At 34.3% G+C, this 20,570-nt stretch overlaps 1 pseudogene; it reads left to right on the plus strand.

Annotated features, from left to right (window-relative positions):
• Positions 1-5,397: 5,397 nt before the first annotated feature.
• On the plus strand, positions 5,398-6,876 carry LOC101258731 (cytochrome P450 71AU50-like; annotated as a pseudogene).
• Positions 6,877-20,570: the final 13,694 nt, after the last annotated feature.

A 20,570-nucleotide genomic window follows, 5' to 3' on the forward strand; every position in this document is an offset into this window, starting at 1 on the left:
AAGGTTAATTCCACAATAGAATACCAAACTAGATGTAAACCAATTATGTGTAACCCCTAAAACGAGGTTTACATACCCCATTTATAGAAAAACTTGTCCTGAATAAAAAGGAAACAAAATAATGAAATAGGCTGCTGGATGCGGCTTCGATCAACGAGAATGACTTACGGACCATGGATTCACCTACGGCCTGTAGGTCCCTTCCACATCTCAAGACTTAGACTTTTTCTCAGAAGCTGGAACCTTCAACTTTAAGACGCAATGGTTCGTGGGTCCCTTTCAGTGACTCCACAGTTATATCTTTTCCCCAGGTACTGGAACTCAAAATCTCTAAATCAATCGATAGTTGTGTAGGACGGTCCATGGGTTGACCTACAGTTTGTTACTCCCTTCCGTAGTTCCATACTTGGTTAAATTTCCTCGAGTATCATTCCACGCCAACCCATCAACGGAGTGTGGCTAAACCTATGGTCCGTAGGTCAATTTTTGGGTGGACGCTTCTGCAAATTTTCAACTGTCTCTCTCGACCTCGTCCAAGCCTATATCCCGCAAATACAACACAATAAACATAAATTTCAATACAAAATGGTCCTAGAGACACACAACTATTAAGTGAAATGTATTAAAAATGTCGTAAACTCACATTATATCAACTGTCAATAGACTAGTGCAAGCCACTAGTGGATAAGATAACTTCAAAAATTAAATGTTGGATGCATGGCAATAGAGGTATACTTCAAATGATCAGGATTGTGGTCGTAGGTATACAAGTGTACTGGACCCAAATCTTCTTACTCCCCCAAAAGGTTATTAAGCTTATTGAGGCAGTATGCAGGAGCTATCTGTGGTCGGGAGAAATAAAGATTACTTGGAGGGCTTTGATTGCATGGGATAAAGTTTGTATGCCTAAAGGAGCAGGTGGAATCAACATGATAAATCTGAAGCTGTGGAATTAAGCAGCCTTATGCAAATTACTATGGGCATTGAGTCAAAGGAAGGATAAGTTGTGGATTACATGGGTGAATACATACTATATGAAACATAATAACTAACTATCTATGGAGGCCCCAAAGCAAGCCACATGGACGGTGAGGAAGATATTCAATGTGCGGAAACACTGGCAAAAGTTGGAAGTACAACCTAAAGTAATTGGGGAAGGCAGATTCCAGATTAGTATCGCCTACAAACAATTAAGAGGTATGCTTACAAACATATCTTGGATCGGTGAGGACATATTACAACAGTGGGGCATGAATATTGCTGCCACATGTGCACTATGTGATGAATGTCTTGAAATTTTACAACACATATTGTTCGAGTGCGCGTACTCTCATGGAACATGGACGACAATATTAAGTTTGATGAAATGGCAAAGAAGTATCTTGAGTTGGGACTTGGAGAGGAGCTGGGTTCTAAAGGGTACTAAAGGAAGCTTTTGCAAATGTGTTTATGAACTCTAGGGGTTAACGAAACAACAGAGTTTTCAACAATAGGAGCACAGGAAAGGAGAAGTTGGTGCATAGCATTAAAACTACAGAGATCATAAGAAACTCTTTGATATGCTTGCTAGTGTGAATGTATCTTACTTCAACAAAAATAACTTTGAGCGGGAATAAATAGATACATCAATAAAGAGTGTTTATAGTCTTTACCGGCATTAGTTAAGGGCAATTGGATCCTATGTTACTAAAGCCTTTATGGACATAACAAAGAGTGATAATTGCCGTTAAAAATACAAATTAAGCGACAATTGTTAATTAATTGCCGCTAAAACACATTTTTAACATAGCGTTAGTGAGGAAGTAGATAGATTTTTGCATTAGTTGAATATTTAAAGGCATATGCTCTGGATCTGTATTTGCTTACTTGGTGATTAATAAAATGTAACAATTAATTGCAAAAAACAAGATTTGTATCAATATTTGAATAGTACTTTTGATAAACTAAAATTTTATATACAAAATTTGACGTCTTGAGCTTCACGAAATTTTTATAAACTAATTTTTTGAATATGTATTTCAAAATCAAGACTCAACTAGTTACATGCATTTCCTCAAGTTGTTTGACTCGCAAAAAAATAATAATCAAGTTTTAACTGACTTGAAATCATTTTAAACAGATCTTAAAGAATGCCTTACCCCATCCTTACATCTTCCATTTAGGATAAATTAGAACCTTTACCTAGAATTGCATAAGGTTAAGCATAGCTTAATTAAAATTAATTTAGCATCACTTAGCAAAATAGGTGTCCTAATTAGCCTTTTAAAAAATAATTAGGTTGCGACTTCTTAAGTTAATTATTTAGGAATCATTAATATGTCGTATACTATTTGAGGTGAGATAGAATGTGGTATGACATCAATTAGTAGATTTTACACAAATCTCATAGTGTTAGGAATTAATAACATCCCAACCCCACTCTTTTCAAATTATAAAAATTAGTGGCATTGTTTTTAACGGATCTTAAAGGATGTCTTACCCCATCCTTACCCCTTCCCTTTAGGATAAATTAGAAACCTTACCTAGAATTCCATAAGATTAAGCAGACCATAATTTTAAATTAATACAACGTCACTTAGGAAAATACATGTCCTGATTAGCCTTTAAAAAATAATTAGGTCGAGACTATTAAGTTAATTATTTCAGAATCATTTATATGTCATATACTATTTGACGTGAGCTAAAATGTGGTATAACATCAATTACTAGATTTTATACAAATCTCATAGTGTTAAGAACTAATTATATCCCAACTCCACTGTAATCCGGATATATCTCAAAATGTCGTGATACATCGTGTCCCGATTTTAGATACATCCCTAAAAACCCTTATACATAGCATCTTGATTTTGAATATATATCACTCAACATCTCGATACATAGCATACATCCCAACACTTTTGAATATATATCACTCAACATCTCGATACATAGCATACATCCCAACACATCACCTTAAGTTATATATTTGACCGAAACATTGCATTGTATTTTATAGACACATTGCATAAAGTGATGTATCCTACTAATACATTGCGTTAGACAACATTAATTCGATACATCACGTAAATAACATTTACATGTAACTTTGCATGTGGTTCATAAAAAATTGCGAGTAATTTTTTTAAAAAAGAAAAATAAATTGTAGAACGCCTGTTTTGATAGGAAAATGATTAAATATGCAAAATCCAATTACTTTTCTATTTATTCAGAGCACTTTAATGAAAATATATGTAAAAGCAAAACTCTAACAAATTAGAATAGTCAGATTATCTTTTAATGAACTTTTAATACAAACATGAATTAATTTAATATCTTAAAATTTTAATAATTTATGCACATGTGATAATGTTTTTCATTGATTTTTTTTGTATTTTTAATGAAATTTTTAAATTTTTATACAATAATGCTACTGAATGAAGCAAATTGAACTTTGGAGATATTTTTAAAAGAAAAAAGAGAGTCCTTGCTCTCCTAGAAGGTATACAAAGCTCCAACTCTTTTCCCTATAGCCCTTTCCTAGAAGATCCGGACTCTAACCTTAGGAAAGACTACAATGATATTCTCAAACTTAAAGAGGACTGCTGAAAACTTAGGTCTCACATTAACTGGCTTAAGAATGGAGACGCCAATACCAAATATTTTCATCTTTCCGTAGTAAATCATCGTAGAAGAAATCAAGGTCGAAGCTCCTGTGATAATGCCATACTAGTCCAAGAGCTTCTCAACAAGCTTAACCAGACTAAAAGTAAAAAAATGTGTAATAATTCTCAAAATCGACCTCGAAAAAGCTTTTGACCACCATGAATGGTCTTTCATTTACTGAGCTTTGATCCATTTTAAATTCCCTCCAAAGATTAGCAAACTCATCATGAATGGTATTACAACCTCTAGCATCACTGTCATGGTTAACGATAACCGAACACCCTTCTTCTCTCCCTCCAGAGGGATAAGGCAAGGCGACCCCTTGTCTCCCTATATTTTTATCATCTGTATGGAACTCCTCTCCGCCTGTATCCATCATCAGGTGGATTTTCTCTGATGGGACATGATCCAACTCTCTACACATGGACCCTTCTTCTCCCACCTATTCTTTGTTGATGACCTAGCCCTCATCACTAAAGGAACCGCTAAATCCATTCACACAATTTCCAAATGTATGTATGACTTCTGTACGCTTTCTAGCAAAAAAATCAATAGCACAAAGTCAAAGGCTCTTTTCTCTCCTTACTGTGACACTCACTCTAAAGACCTTGTCCAACATCTCCTAGGTATACCACCCTCATCTCTGGTCAGGAATTACCTTGGCTTCCCTATCCTCAACCATAAGCCTAAAATGAAGGACTTCCAGTACATCATCAATAATATGAGAAAAAAACTCGCTAGTTGGAAAAAAAATTCATGACCCTTGCTGGTCGCATCACCCTTGCAAAACTATCCTTGACATTATTCTAGCGTATTCTACGTAATATTTTCGACTCCCTAAAAAAATTTGCAACACCATAGACATAATTCAGAGGGATTTCATTTGGAGATCCACTAGACATAAATGTAAACTTCATTATGTTTTGTGGGAAAAATCACTACTACCAAAGAAAGCGGTGGTTTGGGCCTGCAATGTGCAGCAACTAAGAATAAAACCCTCCTCACAAACCTCGCGCTGCAACAGATATCTAGCAAAAATTCCCCGTGGGAAAAAGTCCTTGACCATAGATACAATCTTAGAATTACTACCACTTCCCAATCCTTCATCTGGAAGAACATTCTCCATGTAAGGGATCTCTGATCTAGTGGTACTGCTTGGTCCCCGAAATTGGGTCAATCCATTAACTTTTGGCATCATCACTGGATTGATAGAAATCCTCCCCTTAGAAATATTCTTCACTGTCTCCTCAAGAAAGGCGAAGAACATCTCAAGCTTTCTACTCTTTGGAATGGCTCAACCTGGGACTTGTCAAAACTCTCCTTCGATATCCCTCCGGACATCCTAGATGAGGCCTCCAAAATAAGACTCAGCAATATGGTTGGAGTATCTAATATCCCCTATGGGTTGTACACCACTTTTGGTGTTTTCTCTACCAGTTCAGTGCGTCTATCACAACCTTTCCCTTAGATGTACATAATCTCTTGCCCATAGAAGTTGAAACAGACTCTACTAATCTCCTTGAATATTTAGAATAACCCAACTTACTTTACTCTCCTCTTATCATGTCTTGCAGGTTAACGTTGAGGAAGTTGTAGTGCTATACATTTTTCAAGTATTACATAATAAATTCATGAAAAGAAGAAAAAAATCCCTCCAGGCCCAAAAGGGCTTCCAATTGTAGGAAATCTCCATATGATTGACAAAAATGTCCACCAAGCTCTATATAAAATAGCCAAAGATATGATCCCATAATGAGCATGAGATTTGATCTAGTTCCTATAATTGTTGCTTCATCTCCTCATGCTGCTGAACAATTCTTGAAAAAACATGATCTTATTTTTGCAAGTCGACCAAATAATAGAGTTGCTCAATTTGCCGCATACAATCAAAGAAACTTGACGTTTGCAAAATATGGACCTTATTGGAGAAATATGCGAAAAGTGTGTACGTTAGAATTGCTTAGTACTCTCAAGATCAATTCATTTCAATCCATGAGAACGAAAGAAGTTAGAAATTTTGTGACTTCTGCAGGGAGTTGTTCGTCATATAAAAGAATTGGCAAATTTTTTTGATGAATTTCCGGAGAGAGTTATTGAACAACATTTTCAAGATTCCAAAAATGAGAAAAAAAACCAAGGATATTGTTGATACTATGATGGATATTATGAATTCTGGCAAAGGTGAGTTCGAGTTTGATCGTTGCCATATCAAAGCTATTTTAATGGTAATATCTTATAAGTTAATTTTAGTTGAGTTAACTAATATTTTGTTGATGGTATAAGAAGATTTTCATTAATTAGCAAGGTATCTTTATTTGTTAAAGTAAATAATTTGTCATATTTTAAGATCACAAATTCCAATTTTTTTAAAAATATAGTTTTGGGTTATTTGTTGATACTTTGGTAACTTGATAGTGTAAAAGTCCATTTACTACATCGTCTATTTGTCGTTGAGTTTAACTTATATTCACTTACGTGTAAAAAGAACTTCATTCACAACTTGTAAGGAGTCTAGTAACAAAATTGTGTTAGAAACCTCCCAAGTCTAATTGGGTAAAAATAATTGATAATGTACTTAGTATTAGTTTAGCATGACTAAAAAGAACTCTCTATGCAGGACATGCTAATGGCTTCAATGGATACCTCAGCAACATCAATTAATTGGATTTTCTCTGAAATTATAAGGCACTCAAAAGTAATGAAAAATTTACAAAAGGAGTTGGAACAAGTTGTTGGCATAAATAGAATGGTAGAAGAATCAGACTTGGAAAAATTAGAGTATTTTCAAATGGCCATAAAAGAATGTTTTAGGCTTCATCCCGTCGGACCACTTTTGATTCCTCATGAATCCATTGAAGATTGCACAATTGATGGATTTGATATACCTAAAGGTTCAAGACTTCTAGTAAATACTTGGGAAATTGGAAGAGATCCAGAAGTTTTGTCTAAACCCGAGTTTATACTAGAAAGGTTTATTGGTAGTAACATTGATCTTCTTGGACGTGAATTTCAACTTTTACCGTTTGTCTCTGGAAGAAGAAGTTGTCCTGAATTACAATTAGGACTCACAATTGTTCGTCTGTGCTAGCACAACTGGTTCATTGTTTTGATTAGGAGCTACCAAATGGTATGAAGCCAAATGATTTAGACATGACCGAGAAATTCGGTTTAGTTATGTATAGAGATCAATATGTAAGGGTCATTCCTACCTATCGACTGCAAGTATACTAGGTATATCAAATAGATAAGTTTAATTGAGCTGAATTAATCTAGATCCACCCAAAATTAATAAGGGTGAGTAGATTGAATAAGATTCAAATGGCTAAACTTTTGGTTATAAAGGACTTGGTGTTGTGTCTTGTGTGAGAGCATGTTTGATTCAATGTTTACACATGTTATACGATATTTATACTTTTTTATAATCACAAACATTCAGTAAGAAGGTGTATAAACTATGTTTAATGTTTTAAATTTTTTTACAAACACTATTGCACTCTCCACCATGATTTATCAAATTTTAAATAATTGATAAAACCATAAATTGGGTTCTTTTAAGGTTGTTATGCAGAATATTTAGATGTTGATTTGGTTAGGGAAGATGAGCTAATGGTGTGGGTAATCCAGACTATGTTATTTGGAGCCTAGAGTTGGCAGGATATGCACACTGCAACGAAAGGGACATGACATTTCAGGTTGGTGATCACGTTCAATCGAAGGTTTCACTTATGAAAAGATTCATGAGATTTGTTAGAAGGGTAAGCCGAGGGTGGAAAATGAGTCATTTGAATCGGATTTGGATGGATTGTATATGGATTGAGTTAAAATGAATTGAAACACAATCTGCCCATATAAAATATGGGTAAATATGGATTTGATCCAATATGGTTTGGGTAAAATAGTTGTAAACCACTTTAATCTCTTAAAGCCAAAAAATATTCAATCAAAACTTAATATCTCGAACCTATACCATCTCACCCTACCCCCACAACCCCACTCATGTACCCCCACCCCCACCACCTCCCCCAACCCAATTTTTTTTTAAAAAAAGATTCTTCTGATTTTTTTTAAAAAAAATTGTGCAACCTCTACACCCATCCCCATTATTGATTACATTAGATTTTTAATACCACGTTCACTTTTATGGGTATATTCCACATAAATATTTTGCTTATTGATTGAGTTTATGGGGATTTGATTCCTTTGTTGCTTCTAAAATTGTTTTCTTAATAAATAATTTATGTCTTGGTTTAAAAACATAACTCTTTATGTGGTTTGAGATTTTACTCAAAATCGTTCTCTTAAAAAAGATGTTACGGAATTTCTCAAAACTCTTTTGGAAATCTCAGCTTAATCCTCTTTTAAATGTGAAAACATTTACTCTTGGAAATTCTTCATTTATATCATTTAAGGAAAATTAACTCGGCTTTATTCTTTCTCGGCTCAAGTTCTCAATTCTTAAAACAAGTTTAAAAAAAGTTGTAAAAGACTTTTCAAAATAGAGTTCATGCCAAATGATGGACGTGAACGACTCAATTCATAGTTTTCAATAATCATACAAATAACTCGATACTCAAAACCCAACAATTAAGAACTCAAAAACTTCAATAATACTACTCATTTTAAGAATTCTCAACTCATAACGTTCATGCATTATGAGCTTGAAAACTCAATTCAAGGACTCAAGACTTAGAACTCGAATATACTACTCCTCTGAAAGGTACTCAATTTATAAAGTTCATGAGGAATTTATGGACATGAAAGACTCGACTCGAGGGTCAACATAACAATATGGATCTCATGTATCCGGGTTCTCTCATTTTTATACTTACTTCCTCAAAACTTAGCTCAAATCAATAATTGATCTCACAAGATTCACAGTTGAACTCAAATATTTTCTAGGACTCCACTCTTAACTCTCTCTTGCATGTAAAGTATGAATTCAAGAGTTATGGTTCATGATATGAAGGATCTATTTAATAGAGTAGACTCATGAATAAATTCTCCTCCTCATGCTCACTTGTTTGATTCTTGAAATAAGTTATTAGAAATTATAAAAACTCCTCAAAAGATTCAAAAGGACTCTCTTGAGAAGTTGTTATAAATTCTCAGGACTTAACTTTTACTCTACCTTGAATTTGAACTATCAATTCAGGGATATGAATAATTTATAGGTGTTTATAATTAGTTTAGAATCAAAGGGGAGTAAAGGTACCCTTGGAAAGAACTCAAATAGACGAAACGATAAAGAACGGGTTTGCACAAGCGACCCTAGCGCACTCAGTGGCGTGGGGAACCAGCCCCTAAACTTCAGAGGATAATTATTGGCGTATTTACTGGCGTGGCGCGCCATTCACCCTTGTCGTGATGGTTGCGCGTTGCCCCAGGCACCGCCCAGAAAACCCGACGACCTACTTTGCTTGTTTTCTCACCCTAACTCGCCTAGAATCGAACAGTTTCTTTCTCGATCACTTGGATTTGATTACTTATCATAAGTACACTCTAATTTACTCAAAACAACACTCAAATCACTAAATTTAATCTCATGAAATTAACAAAACCGTAACAATACAAGATTCAGAATGGAACTTCAAGAACACTTTGCGAGAGCTTAAATCTTTCTATCTTTATGGACGAATTCAGATATGAAATTCATGTATGACGTGTGGATGAAAGAATCCAACACTATTGAAGCTCACATACCTCTTAGGGATCAAACCCACGGCAAAAATCTTCAACAAAACTCAAGAACCTCGACGAATGCCTTGATTTCCTTCTCTTTTCTCTTCTTTAATCCTCAACTAAAATCATAGGCATACATTAGGATTATAAAACTTAACCTAATAGGATTAGACTTTTAACCTTACTAAAATAAATTAAATCTGATTGGGTAATGAAAAGACCAAAATGCCCTTTACAATTTTGATTAAAACTTTTCTTATTTGGACAACCTGATATAAAAATGACATATCTCACTCATCCTACCTCAAAACATAGAAAACTCGATGGATTTGGAAAGATAATTTAAAGACCTTTAAATTTCCATCTTTTAGCCCACCTAAATCATCATGTACTTAGAGTTATGGTGATCGAAAGTTGAACCAAAACTCATAATTTAAGCATAACTTGCAAAATTTTAGATTTTTGCTATTTCCAATTTAGTTCTTTTTGAAACTCAAGGTGCTAAATCTAGTGTTAGTGAAAAACTTACAAGATAACAAAAATAAAAGATTACAACTGAAAATAAAATGAAGAAATAAAAATATCTTCATGCTGAGGCGCAGATATCTCGCTCTCTTTAAGGAGATTCAAGCCACTGCAACAAATATTTTCATCGGTCCAGCAGTAGTCCTCTTTGACTTGTCCTCTCCAGAATACAACAACCTTCACAAAGTATAACTCAACAACTCTGAACATGAGTTGAGTCCAAAGCTCCACAAAAAAGAGCACCTCCCTTCAACTAATAAGAACTCTCTTATTTACTAATTCTTTCACTCTATAAACCAAGTGAAAACCACCACTAGTTATACTAGAAGAAGTCTTTCTAACAAAAAATAAGAAGATAATGTGGTAGTAAATAATGAAGATAATGACCTTAGGATTACATAGATTACAAAAACTAATAGAGAAATAAAGAACGAGATGATGAGAGGGGTAACTAATGCCATCAATGGTTGATAAACATGCTTGCCATGTTTCCAACGTTCACAGGAACATTTCTGTAACAAAAATAAAAATAAAAATAATTTGCAATAATGCCTATGAGCATTGATAGGTGAGTCACCAACAGTTGCAATGTAAAATGCCCACTAACACTATTTCAACTAAAAGTAAAGAAAATTAATGTATTATAATAATAATATTAAAATGTTAATCCAACAATCACACTCATCTATCTATCTATCTGTAGCTGAATCAAGAATCGTTAATGTGGCCCTCTCCAATGTGTTAGGAAAACGCGGACAAGCACAAAAATATATATGGTAAAAGTAATGAAATAAAATGAGAAAATAACGACACCAAATATTTTACGTAGAAACCCTTCTGAATAAGGGAAAAAACCACGGGCCAAGAGGAGCAACTGATATTACTATAGTAAGGAGTTTTACACTGTGTAGTCACGAATACAACACTCAATGTGACTACTACACACTCAAAAGGAACAATACTCTTTTGGTTTCCGTCTTACTAAAATATCGCTCACACTCTATTTTTCTTCACAGACTATTTTCTTATATAGTCTATGGAATACCTCACTTTGCTCTCAAAATGGTTTTTCTCTCTAACTTGGTGTATTCTACAAATGAGCAAGAATGATCTATTTATAGAAGGATAAAACCATACCTATGTCACTAATGACATATGTAAACATAGCAAAGTCAAAAATGGTTGCAAATCTTACCAATTTGCCAACTACCAAATCTTTTCTTTTCAACTCCAATTACTATTCCTTTTTAACAATTGCTTGTACCAATTGAATAGCTAAAGTTGACTAAAACAATGGGATGGATTCAACAAATCTCCCCCTCCAGTCCCATTTACTGGAAGAAGGTATCTTCAACTTCTTTAGAGAGAGCTCATACCCACAAGTTCTTTGCATAACTCGAACTTGTCTTTTGGTATCATCTTGGTCAACATATCTGCAGGATTTTCACTTGTGTGAATCTTTTTGACGTGAAATGATTCATTCTCCACTTTCTCACGAATCCAATGATATCTGACGTCAATGTGTTTTTTTCTTGCATGGTACATGGAGTTCTTGCTCAAGTCTATTGCACTCTGACTGTCACAATAGACATTATACTCCATCTGATTCAAACCAAGCTCTTTAAGAAATCGCTTTAGCCATATCATCTCCTTGCCGGCTTCAGAAGCCGCAATATACTCAGCTTCAGTTGTAGATAGTGCAACACACTTCTGCAACTTTGACTGCCATGATATAGCTCCCCCTGAAAGAGTAAACAAATATCCAGTAGTGGATTTTCTGTTATCAAGGTCACCTGCCATATCAAAATCTGTATAGCCTTTCAAGATTGGATTTGATGATCCAAAACACAAGCATTCATCTGAGCTTCCTCTAAGATACCAGAGTATCCATTTCACAGCTTCCCAATGCTCTTTTCCCGGATTTTCGAGAAATCTACCGACAACACCAACTGCGTGAGCAATATCAGGTCTAGTGCACACCATTGCATACATTAGACTTCCGATGACGGAGGAATATGGAACTTTGTCCATGTTCTCTTTTTCCTCCCTAGCTGTAGGACACATCTTCTTGCTCAACTTCATATGACCAGCAAGAGGTATACTAACAGGCTTAGCATTCTTCATATTGAAGCGCTCCAGTACGCGTTCAATGTACTTCTTCTGGGACAAATAAATCTTCCTTTTATCTCTAAGATGAGTAATTTTCATGCCCAAAATTTGCTTGGCATGACCAAAGTCTTTCATCGAAAAAGACTTACACAACTCTTTCTTTAGCTCGTCAATCGTGGAAGTATTTTTGCCCACAATCAACATATCATCCACATACAACAAAAGGATGATAAAATCATTGTCACAAATTTTTTTTACAAATACGCAATGATCTGAAGAAATCTTCTTATAGCCTTGCTCCCCCATAACATATTCAAACTTTTTGTACCACTGTCTAGGAGCTTGTTTTAGGCCATAGAGACTCTTTTTGAGTTTGCATACAAAATTTTCTTTACCATCGACTTTGAAGCCCTCAAGTTGTTCCATATAAATCTCTTCTTCTAGGTCACCGTGAAGGAAAGCCGTCTTCACATCCATCTGCTCAATCTCCAAATTAAGACTAGCAGCCAAACCCAGAACTGTGCGAATCGAGGACATTTTCACAACAGGAGAAAATATTTCGTCAAAGTCAATACCTTTCCTTTGACCGAATCCCTTAACAACCAATCTAACTTTGTACCTGGGCTTCAAGTTGTGCTCTTCAACTTTAACTTTGAACACCCACTTGTTCTTCAAAGCTCTCATGCCCTTGGGCAATTTTACCAACTCATAAGTGTGGTTCTTATGCAAAGACTTCATCTCGTCTTGCATGGCTTCAATCCATTGATTCTTGTGCTCATCTTCCATGGCCTCCTCATAACATTCAGGTTCTCCCCCGTCAGTGAGTAACACATACTCATTGGGTGAATAACGGGAGGAAGGAAACCGCTGTCTTGTGGACCTCCAAAGAGGAATATTTGATTCGTCCACAACTTCATGAACAACAGGATCATCAATAACAATATCATTGTTATTATCAACATCAACATGTTGATTTGATACATGATTTTGGGTGTCACCATGATTATCAAACCCAATAAAATCATGCACACTTGTGTGAGGAACTTCATCATGATGGACTATATCATCAAAATTTGAAGATTCTACCTTCTCCGCTTTGTCAATATCTTCAATTGTTTGATTCTCCATGAAAATAATATCACGGCTTCTCACAAGTTTCTTTTCAATTGGATCATATATCCTGTAACCAAAATTCATCTAGGCCATATCCAATGAAGATGCATTGCCTTGTCTTGGCATCTAATTTTGACCTCTCATCTTTCGGCACATGTACAAAAGCTTTGCAACCAAATACTCTCAAATGGTCATAGGAAACATCCTTTCCATACCAAACACTATTTGGTACATCACTTTGCAAAGCAACAACATGAGATAGATTAATAACATGTGCAGCGGTCAATAAAGCCTCACCCCAAAATGAATTTGGCAACTTTGCTTCAGAAAGCAAACATCTAACTCTTTCCATCAAGGTCCTGTTCATCCTCTCAGCCAAACCATTAAGCTGAGGAGTCTTGGGAGGAGTCTTCTGGTGTCTAATACCTTGATGCTTGCAATATTCGTCAAATGGTCCACAATATTCACCACCATTATCAGTACGAATACATTTCAATTTCTTTCCAGTTTCTTGTTCAACTGAAGCTTGAAACTGCTTAAAGACACCTAACACTTGGTCTTTAGTCTTCAAGACATAGACCCAAAGTTTTCTCGAGCAATCATCAATGAAAGTGACAAAGTGAAGTGCACCACCCAATGTCTTTGTCTTCATTGGACCACATAAATAAGAGTGCACTAACTCAAGCAACTCTGTCTTTCTCGAAGGAGGGTAGGACTTAAAAGAAACTCGATTTTGTTTACCAGCAAAGCAGTGCTAACATTTTTCTAATTTAGCACTTTGAAAATTTGACAATAATTTCTTCTTAGCTAGAACATTAAGTCCTTTCTCTCTAATGTGGCTAAGCCTCTTGTGCCATAATGTTGAAGAGTTATCGCTCTCAACTGCATTCACCATATCAACACAAGCAGAGGACGTAGTCCAGTATAGACCACAACGTTTGTTACCACGAGCCACAACTAAGGAACCCTTAATGAGCTTCCATTTTCTATCACCGTTGGTACTAACATATCCTTCATTATCTAAAACACTAACAGAAATTAGGTGCAGACGAACATTATGAGCATGTTTCACATTGTTCAAAACTAGTTTAGTTCCAACGCTAGTTTCCAAACAAATTGTACCAATACCAACCACCCTAGAAACAGTCACATTACCCATACTCAAGGTTCCAAAATCACCAGGAGTGTAGGAAGAGAAAAAATCCTTCCTTGATGTCACATGAGATGCGGCACCAGTGTCCACAACCCAGCTTGACTTATCACAAGCAATATTTATCATGTTTTCATCAAGAACGGTAACAAGATCTTCGGTAGTGACGGTGGCCAGGCAGTTTTCATTGCCATGTTCTTTAGTTTCCTCTTTGTTTTTATTCTCCCTCTTCAACTTCCTGCAGAACTTCTTTGTGTGCCCTTTCAGCCACAATGATAGCACTCAATATCCTTAAGTCTGCCATTGGATTTGATCCTATTTTGTTCTCTATGCTTAGAACCACGAGTTTTATTTCTCCCCCTGGGCCAGTTATCAGGACATCGGACGAAGAGGAACCTTGAATTTTTCTTCTCATCTCTTCATTCAAGACACTACTCTTGGCGGAATCCATAGAGATTACACCATCCAGAGCAGAATTTGACAATGACGTTCTAAATGTTTCCCAAGAATCTGGTAGGGAACCAAGAAGAAGCAAGCCTTGAATTTCTTCATCAAATTTGATGCCCATAGCAGATAATTGGTTCATAATCCCCTGAAAATTATTCAGATGGTCTGTCATCGGAGAACCATCATGATACTTCAAACTCAACATCTGCTTTATTAAGAACATTTTGTTGTTGCCAGTCTTTCGAGCATACAAACTTTCAAGATGCTCCCAAAGGGTTCGAGCATGTGTTTCTCTAGAGATATGGTTCAACACATTATCGTCGACCCAATGCCTAATGAATCCACAAACCTGTCTATGCAACAGACTCCATTCTTCATCTGTCATATTATCAGGCCTTACAGTGGTAAATACTGGTTTATAAAAATTCTTAACATAAAGCAGATCTTGCATTTTCCCCTTCCAAATGACATAATTAACACCATTCAAAGTAACCATTCTACTTGTGTTGGCTTCCATTGTTTTCCCCAAAAGAATATAGTTATCGCAAATCAAAGAAAATCTTTTCTGATGTGGAAGTTTAGACTGTGCTGCAACCACAGAGCATACTCAGATAAAACCTTGGCACTGATACCAATTTGTTAGGAAAATACGGACAAGCACAAAAATATATATGGTAAAAGTAAAGAAACAAAATGAGAAAATAACGACATCAAAATTTTTATGTGGAAACCCTTCTGAATAAGGGAAAAAATCACGGGCCAAGAGGAGCAACTGATATTACTATAGTAAGGAATTTTACACTGTGTAGTCACGAATACAACACTCAATGTGACTACTATACACTCAAAAGGAACAACACTCTTTTGGTTTCCGTCTTACTAAAATATCGCTCACACTCTATTTTTTTTCACAAACTATTTTCTTATATAGTCTATGGAATACCTCACTTTGCTCTCAAAATGGTTTTTCTCTCTAACTTGGTGTATTCTACAAATGAGCAAGAATGCTCTATTTATAGAAGGATCAAACCATACCTATGTCACTAATGACATATGTAAACATAGCAAAGTCAAAAATGGTTGCAAATCTTACCAATTTGCCAACTACCAAATCTTTTCTTTTCAACTCCAATTACTATTCCTTTTTAACAATTGCTTGTACCAATTGAATAGCTAAAGTTGACTAAAACAATGGGATGGATTCAACACAATGGCCATCATTCACAATTATATAATTTTTTCCTTTTTTTTTTGATTTTTTTTCTTAAAAAATGATTAAACAAGTTAAAAGATCACATTAAATAGGAACAATTAATTTAGGCATCATCTGCAGCACAAAACATACGTTAAAGTCCCAGCCCACTATCATCATCTTAATCCCCCCACCTTAATTACCCATAATAAAGTTTACTATAGCTTTTATGGCTTCTATTCCTATTTATTTATTTTCCCCTCCTATTTTGACCATTTTTAATTATTAAATTAATTATTTTATAATAAAATATTACTTAATAATTTCAAGAAAATATTTTATTAATTGGTATAAAACTCTGCCGGTATCAATTTACAAGAAGTAATTATTTATAACTCATACCTCTCTAATTTTTACTCTTAATAAATTATTTATTATTTATTTTAATTTTCTTCTAATTATAAAATATAACATGAATATATATATATATATATATATATATATATATATATATATATATATATATATATATATATATATATATATATATATATATATATATATATATATATATGTATGTATGTATATATATATATATATATATATGTTTGTCAACCAAATTTTTTATTTTGAAAAGTCTCACAAAATAAAACTTATTTAAAGTCTACTTATGATAGACAAGAAAAATTGATAAAGCCCACCAAAAATATTTTCGTTACAAGTCCATTCAAAAACCTTTTTCATCCTTTTTTTCCCTTTCTAGATTTTGTGCCTTTTTTCTTATTTTCTCGCCTTAAATGTTTTTAGAAATTAAAATAATTTTTTAAATTTTGTACACCATTTATCACCTTTTTCTAAAAACTTTCTTTATTCCTTCTCAAAGATATTATTCTATTACAATTAAGACAGTTAATATCAAAATTATGATAATTTTTATAATTTTGTTAGCCATTTATCATCTTTTTCTAAAACCTTTCTATATTCCTTCTAAAAGATATTATTATATTACAATTAAGATTGTTAATATCAATGTAAATTACAATTTTATTTACTACTATATTTTTAATTCATCCAATTAAGTTACAAATTTATTGATTACTATAAGCACTAAAGCATATCATCCTCACCAATGGTAAGAATTTCTTTCTTTTCTCATTATATTTACGCTTAAGTACATCATTTGTTATGCCTGATTTTATAATGTTTAGATTATTTGTGATGAATTTTTTTTGTTTAAGGTATGAAAGATAAGATGAGCATATGTCAATGTTGTTTGTGATAATTCAAATTCAAATTCAAACTTGATAGGTAATATTATTTGTTTTATTTTACTTTAGTAGATGACTCTTGTTTATAGTGTTTTTCCTTCTTTATTTCTTTTGTGTGTTATTGTCTTCATTATTGTTGGTGATTTTTTCATACTTTTTATTCTTTATATATATTTTTTATGAAATATTGTTATTGTTTATGGTGAAAAATAAGATGAACATATGACAATATTTGGAAATTTAAGTTCAAGTTTGATGAAAACATTATCATTATTAATATATGCAAATTTTGTTACTATTTTCTTTTACTGTCTTTTAAAACGTTATAGAAATCACCATCGTACTTTTTCACTTTCTCTAAATGAAAAATAGTTTCATCATCATTCATAGAGGTGAAGTCTTCTTTATTAGAATTTTTCTCAGTTAACACATAAGAAACATTGAGAAGACATAAGTAGAAAAGTACTTTACATTTCCATCTCTTAATATAGTTACCATTGAACCGAAACGGCTTGTTAAGGTCTCCCATCTTGACATCTATAGTTTTTTCAATTGTAGTCATTCTGAATATCCTTAAAATTATTAGTGAAAAACATACAAAATAATAAAAATACAAGATTACAAGTAAAAATGAAATGAAGAAACAAAAATCTCTTCAGCCTAAGGCGCGAATATCTCGCTCTCTTTAAGGAGATTCAAGTCACTGCAACAAATATTTTCAGCGGTCCAGCAGTAGTCCTCTTTGATTTGTCCCCTCCAGGATACAACAACCTTCACAAAGTATAACTCAACAACTCTGGACAAGAGTTGAGTCCAATCTCCACTAAAAAGAACACTTTCCTTCAATTAATAATCAAGAAGTCTCTTTTTGACCAACTCTTTCACTCTATATTTTCTTGTGTGTTGTTTATTTAAGCCAAATGAAGACCACCACTACTTATACTATAAGAAGTCTTCCTAATGATCAATCGGAAGATAATGAGGTAGTAGATAGTAAAGATAATGGACGTAGGAGTTACATAAGTTACAAAGAATAATTGAGCAATAAAGAATTAGATAATGAGAGAGGTAACTAATTCCATCAATGGTTGATGAACATGCTGCCCAAGTTCTCAACGTTCACAGGAACGTTTCTATAACAAAAAAAAATAAAAAATAATGGGCAATAATGCCTATGAGCATTGATAGGTGAGTTATGATCAATTGCAATGTAAAATGCCCACTAACACGATTTCAACTCAAAGTAAAAGCAATTAATATATTATAATAATAACATTAAAATGCTAATCCAAAATCTAGTGACCTTAACACTCAAGAAATTTAATTTTTCGATAAAACTTTACTCAGTACGAAGAACAGTTCAAGTCTTACCTTAAAAATTTTGTGGAATGTTATACTCTCCATGAAGTGGCTGCGTTGGATTCTTTTGAATAATCATATGAGAAATTGTTAGTGAGTTGACCTCAATTAATAAGATAAATACTTATCATGTTAAAATATCTCTTCATTATGAACTAACAATTATTATGTTTCTACTACTTATAAGCGCGACTTACAATGAATTGACTTAAAGTGGATTGGATTACAACGCATTCAAATAAAATATGAATAAATATGGATTTCATCAAATATGATTTGGGTAAAATAGCTGTAACCACTTAAATCTCTTAAAACCAAAAAAATATTCAATCAAAGCTAAGTTATTAATACCTCAACCCCTACCACAATAACCCCACCCGCGTACCCCCACCTCCCCCCACCACAATTTTTTTCTTCTAAAAAGACTCTTTTTTGTTTTTGTTTTTTTTTATATAAAAATATGTTCAACCCCTACCCCACCCCACTATCCCCACCTGCCCCCACCCCCATGTAACGACCTGTTTAGTCATTTTGAGCAGTAGATTTTATTTCTGGAAAAACAGACTGAGACGACGGAACCTACGACGGACCGTCGAGGGGTCTCGTTTCAAAACACTTAGAAATTCTGAAATTGGGTACTGAAAATCGACTCTCTGAACTTCGTAACGGAATGGCAGGACGGACCGTCACGGGCGTGACGGACCGTCACAGACTCTTTGGTGGAAATTGAGTCTCTGAACCTTGCGACGACCTGCAGGATGGACCGTCGCATGCGCGACGGGCCGTCACAGGTTGCGTAATCCCAGTCGGAGTCGGATTTCTGGTTAAGTTTTAAAGGAGCGTTTTGGACTATTCCTGTTATAATTATATATTTCGTGGGTTTATATTAATAACTCAATTTCTTGGGGGATAAAAGAGGTAACCTTGAGTTAAATTGTGGGTTATTATTGTCATCTTTTACACTTAATTACATGTTAATTAGGGTAAAAGAAAGAGGGTTTGAATAAGAAAAATAGAAAGAACAAAAAGAAAGAGAGAGACGCTCGAGAAGGGGAAAAACACAAAGCTTTGGGAAAGTTGCTTGCTTGATCACTAATCTTCGGTGGAGGTAGGTTATGGTTTCTCTTACGATATTCGTAGTAAACTCTTAATAGCGAATGATATGTATTGATAATATTGTAAACCCTGCTATGTGCTTAATTGTATGCTTGCATGAATGTAATTATATAATTGTGATTATATAAGCATGATGAAGTTATTGAATCCCAAATCTTGAAAAAACCTAATCTCTTTGTTAATAATGAGATGAATAATGCCTTGGTGAGAAATAAGGCTTGATGAATTTATAAAAGGATATTAGGGGATCGGGTGTCACGAACCGACACGTAGATTTAGGGGATTGGGTGTCACGAACCGACACGTAGATTTAGGGGATCGGGTGTCACGAACCGATACGTAGATTTGAGGGAGCGGAGTGTCACGTACCGACACAAGAGAAATAAAGATAATGAATCTTGAAAGATGTTAATATACTCAATCTAATGAACATGATTCCCAAATGAGTATGGTATTGAGGCTTGAGTCCTCATGTGTGAACTTGACGGAAGTTGTTAATGATATAGTACTTGCTGTTGCTACATGTTGAGTATCATAGTTGATTTTATGATATTACTTGGTATATATTGATTTCTATTTTGAGTTGGCCGATGGTATCTACTCAGTACCCGTGTTTTGTACTGACCCCTACTTTTATGTTTTCTTCTTGTTTAATTGTGGAGTGCAGCAAGCGTGCCGTCATCTTCGACTCAATAGTAACTCTAGACAGTCTTCATTACTCCGGATATCAGGGTGAGCTAATGCTTCTAGCTTGGACTGGATCTTCCTCTTCATGTCTTGATGCCTTGAAGTTCCGACATGGACTAGCTTTTATGTATTTTTAGCTTCTTAGAAACTCTTAGATTTAATAATTTGAAGTAGATGTTCTTGTGATGATGACTTCCAAATTTTGGGGATAATAATAGTTATTGATTTTATTAATGAGTTTAAGTCTTCCGCATTACTTTGTTGATATTATATTGAAATG

The sequence above is a fragment of the Solanum lycopersicum genome, chromosome 3 (genome assembly GCF_036512215.1).
Source record: "Solanum lycopersicum chromosome 3, SLM_r2.1".
In the NCBI taxonomy this organism is placed as follows: Eukaryota; Viridiplantae; Streptophyta; class Magnoliopsida; order Solanales; family Solanaceae; genus Solanum; species Solanum lycopersicum.